Genomic DNA, 4,847 nt, shown 5'->3' with positions numbered 1-4,847 from the left:
TGTGCATTGCTTGCATGAGAAGAGTCACATAGTCTTTACCAACTTCAACTCCTTCCGGCTTGAACTCTTCATATTTAAAGGGGTAAGGTGGTATGACAATGGAAGAGGAGGGTATTTCAAGATCACCCTTTTGTTGTTGAATGATATACTCGGCTTCTTTGGAAAGGGGAAGTAGATAATTGGTCCGGTGGACGCTTAGACGGCAAATCTTTGAAGGCAAGGTGAACGATCTAGCTTCACTAGTTAGCCATCCATACTTAGTGTCAAGGGGGTTATGGGAAACCCACTTGAACTTGTGAATCATAATATGCATATAAATAAGATGGCCACCCTCCTTTGCTTTGTACTTGCTATCCTTATTGAATTTAGGATCAAAGTGCTTGGCTAGGAGTGTAACTAGGCCGCCATTGACAATAACGGTTGTGCCTTTCTTCCCACAATCAATATTGAGCCATCTATCTACCAAGAGCCTCAATGAATTGTAAGGCTTGGTGTGAACTCTTCCGATATTCAAAGCCGATTCAAGGAGAATAAAATCAAGTCTTGTGAAATGGTTGGTATCTTTCCTAGCAATTATGGTGTTACCCACGACCTTGTGCCATACTCTTATGCCCGGATGGTGGACCAAAAGAGCACGACTCGCATGAAAATCCTCAAATTTCTTCCCGGAGATTGCCTCCCAAAGAGGTTCGGGGTCATACTTTCCATAACTCTTAAAATAACTCGGTTCATCACTAAGACCCAAAATTTCACCCAATTCCCTAAAGGTAATGCGTCTACTAACATTAGCTAGACGAAACTCGATATTCTCCCTATTCTCAACTTTGGTGACTTTCAAAGAACTTAAAAATTCCAAGGTAAGGGAGGGGTATGTCAATTCCCTTGTTTCAAACAATTTCTTCAACCCCATGGCATTGAAAAAGGCTTTTGTTTGTTCAAGAACACCCAATTTTTGTAAGGTATCTTCACAAATGAATTTGGTGGATTGTAATGACTTCATAGCAAACTTGACAAAGGTATTTCTATGGGTATCGGAAATAAAAGTTACCTTCGGATAATGCAAAGGTTGATCAATTACCGGAGTAGAAGGTGTTGTTGCTCCCATAGAAGGTTGTTGTTATTGTTGCACTTCCAAGTTTGGTGTTGCTACCACCATAGCCAATGCTTTCTTTGTTTGAAGAGCCTTTTGCCTTTGTGAGAGTGCCTTAGCCTTTGGTGCCTTTGTTGCCTTTGTTGCTCCCTTAGTCCTTGCCATTGATGAACTAACCAAGAAAAGAATGAAAAATCTTCAATTTGTAGTATGCCCAAATCGATTTGAAGGTGAAAGGCTTTGCCTTTATGAAATCAAAAATCGACTCAAAGGTTGAAGATTTTGTTCTTGGTTTTGATTTTTGTTGAGGAAGGAGTGATTAATTTCTTGTTGGAAGGATGGTTTGATTTGATTTTGGTGAATGTTGTTGAGGGTTTTTGTTTTTGTGATGCAGAGGATGAGGGTTTTGATATTGTGGGTAGTGTTTATGAATGAATGAATGAAGGTGGGAGGGGTTTTAAATAGACCGAAATTTTCGAATCTGCAAGGGCAATCCGTGCGGATTCTGCCCAATCCGTGCGGATTCTGCTTCTTCTGGACTTTGCAAAACTCGCCTAAAGACGGACGGATTTGTGACAATCCGCTCGGATTTGCTGAACACGGGACGGGCGGATTTTCTCAAAGACGGACGGATTTCAGTCCAGAAAAATTTGCTTGTTTTCCTCAGCTGCAAAGACGGACGTCTTTTTTACAAGACGGACGGATTCTTCAAGACGGGCGGATTCTTCACAGGACGCCCGGATTCAGTCACAGTCAAGAATTTTTCAAAATTTAGCTCAGTTCAGGACGGGCGTCTTTTCTGCAATACGCTCGGATTCTGTGAGACGGGCGGATTCTCTGGAATCCGCTCGGATTCTTCCCCTGTGTACACGGATTCAGTTCCATCCGTGCACATTGCATTTCCCATACCGTTCTTCCATTCTTTCTTCAAGTCTTGTGTTCATCATTGTGGGGGCACTACTAAGGCATGGATAGCCTAGGCAATTGCCATCCCCACACTAAGTTAAAAGCACTACACATCAATTGAAATCGTTAGTCCCTCCCTCACTTCTCTCAAACATGACAATTATTTTGATCAAAGTAAATAAAAAAAAATCCAAAGATGACAAAAATGCAATACAAGAATTGAAATGTAAGTTAGGGAGTTAGAAATATTTACAAGTGGTGGTTTAGGGAGGACTCCACCAAACTCTCATTTTTGATGAGATGTCAAGGGGGCATGTCCAATGTGTTGTTGATGTTGCTCAACACCTTGAAGAAGTAATCAAAAGCTTGTTCATTATCATGGTAGAGGTTCTCAATAGACTTTGGCCCTTGTTGTTGATCATGATCGATGACATGTCCAATGTAGGGATTAAAAATCCCTTCGAATTCGTCGTCCCAAAGACCACAAACTTCATTGAGTTGATCATTGAAAATCTCTTGCTTAGATGGAGACAACTCTCCCAATTTCTTCTCTTGGCCAATGAGGCCATCCTCTTCTTCCTTGGTTGGTTTTGATGAGCTTTGCAAGCTCTCCTTGTCACAATTCACTTGCTCTTTGAATGGAGCATCTTCAACTTTCTTCTTCCATTGGAGTTCCGATTTCTTCCTTTCATCTTTTCGGCTATAATGATCAATCATGAAACATGGCTCATGCAAACGAGGAGCTCTCATAGTCTTGTCAAGATTAAAAGTTATGCTTTCATCTCCCACTTCTAGAGTGAGCTCACCATGTTTCACATCAATTACCGCACCGGCGGTGTGTAGGAAAGGTCTTCCTAGGATGATTGGAATGTTGGAATCTTCCTCCATATCAACAATGACAAAGTCCACCGGGATGAAAAACTTCCTAATTCACACGGGGACATCTTCCCATATCCCTAACGGTGTCTTCGTCGATCTGTCGGCCATTTGGAGTGTGATGTTGGTGCATTTAAGCTCTCCCATCCCCAACCTTTTACTTACCGAGTACGGCATGACACTCACACTAGCCCCTAGATCACATAAGGCTTTGTTGATCGTCGTGTCGCCAATGCTACACGGTATTGAGAAGCTTCCCGGATCCTTTAACTTTGGAGGTGAACTCCCTTGAAGTATTGCACTACTCACCTTAGTGAAGGCGATAGTCTCAAGCTTCCGGATCGACTTCTTCTTTGTGAGGATATCTTTCATGTATTTCGCATAGGCCGGAACGTGATTGATTAATTCCGTGAAAGGAATTGAGACTTCTAAATTCTTCACAATTTTCATGAACTTTCCAAGTTGATCATCAAATTTGGGCTTGGCTTGACGACTTGGAAAAGGAAGTCTAATCACAATGGGCTCCTTCTCCTTGGCCTTGTCTTCATTTTTCTTTGAACTTTCTTCTTTTGATGATTCTCCATCTTTGGAGTTTTGCACAATTTCTTCCTTTTCACTAGCTTCCACAACTTCATTCTCAACTTGCTTCTTCGGTGCTTCATACCTTGTACCACTTCTCAAGTGAATGGCACTAACGTTTCATGCCTTGGGGGATTACTTTGAGGTGGTAATTGCCCCTTTTGTCTTTGTGAGCTTGAAGATGCTAGTTGAGTCAATTGTGTTTCCAACATCTTGGTGTGAGCTAGAATGTTGTTGATGGTGGTTTCCTTTGCTTGGCTATCTTTTTGCATTTGAGTGAAAAATTGTTGTTGATTCTTTTGCATTTGGAGGACCGCTTTTTGGACATCAAAGCCTTGGTCATTTTGGTGATTGTATGGATTTTGATTTTGGTAACCTTGGTTTTGATTGTAAAAGGATCTTTGATTTTGGTTTCTCATGGGTGGTGGAGTGTATGTTGTTTGAGGGTTTTGAACACTTTGGCTTTTGTATGAGAAATTTGGATGGAATTTGGTGTTTTCATTGTAAAAGTTATAATAAGGGGTACCACTCTTGTATGCTTGGAAAGCATTCACTTGTTCATTTGTTCCCCTACATTCACCTTGGTCATGTCCCAAAGTTCCAAAATTCTCACATATCCCACTTGGGATTGATGAGGCTGCCGTCATGGCATTAACATGATGCTTTGATGATTTTGAGTTTTCCTCTTGTCTAGCCATAGCTTGTTCAAACTTCAAGTTGATTGTGTCAATGTGAGCACTAAGTTGAGCACCCAATTGAGTAACGGAGTCCACTTCATGCTTTCCTCCTTTAGTAGCCTTGCGAGGTCTACTATATTGTGAGTTATGGACCGCCATTTCCTCAATCTTGTTCCATGTTTGATTGTCATCAACTTCGGTGAACATTCCATTTGATCCCATATTGAGAATGTTCCTAGAATCTTCATATAAACCATTCCAAAATTGTTGCCCCAAAAACCATTCGCTAAGTCCATGGTGAGGACATGAGCGACAAATTCCCTTGAACCGCTCCCAAGCTTCATACAAAGACTCTTCATCCCTTTGCTTAAAACCCGTAATTTGAGCTCTTAGCATGTTAGTCTTTTCCGGTGGGTAGAATTTTTTGTAGAAAGCTAGAGCCAACTTCTTCCAAGAATCTATTACAAGGGTGGCCTTATCAAGGCCCTTCAACCATTGCTTCGCGGTGCCGATTAAGGAAAAAGGAAATAAGACCCATCTAATTTGGTCTTGAGTCACGCCCGTTTGAGAGATAGCATCACAATAGTCGCAAAAGGTTTCCATATGAGAATGAGGGTCCTCACTAGGCATCCCCCCGAATTGGCTCCTCTCAACTAATTGGATGAAGGCGGACTTGGCAATAAAATTTCCGGTGAGATGTTGCGGTGTAGGAGTACCAT

The 4,847-nt window shown here is 41.6% G+C and overlaps 1 non-coding gene across 1 annotated transcript; it reads left to right on the top strand.

Annotated features, from left to right (window-relative positions):
* Positions 1 to 4,417: 4,417 nt before the first annotated feature.
* Positions 4,418 to 4,524, top strand: LOC141644446 (small nucleolar RNA R71). Its single transcript, XR_012544064.1, has one exon. It is a non-coding gene; the product is annotated as a small nucleolar RNA R71 (small nucleolar RNA).
* Positions 4,525 to 4,847: the final 323 nt, after the last annotated feature.

The sequence above is a fragment of the Silene latifolia genome, chromosome 2 (genome assembly GCF_048544455.1).
Source record: "Silene latifolia isolate original U9 population chromosome 2, ASM4854445v1, whole genome shotgun sequence".
In the NCBI taxonomy this organism is placed as follows: domain Eukaryota; kingdom Viridiplantae; phylum Streptophyta; class Magnoliopsida; order Caryophyllales; family Caryophyllaceae; genus Silene; species Silene latifolia.
Note: the sequence above shows the minus strand (reverse complement) of the source record. Positions and strands in the feature narration are given on the sequence as shown.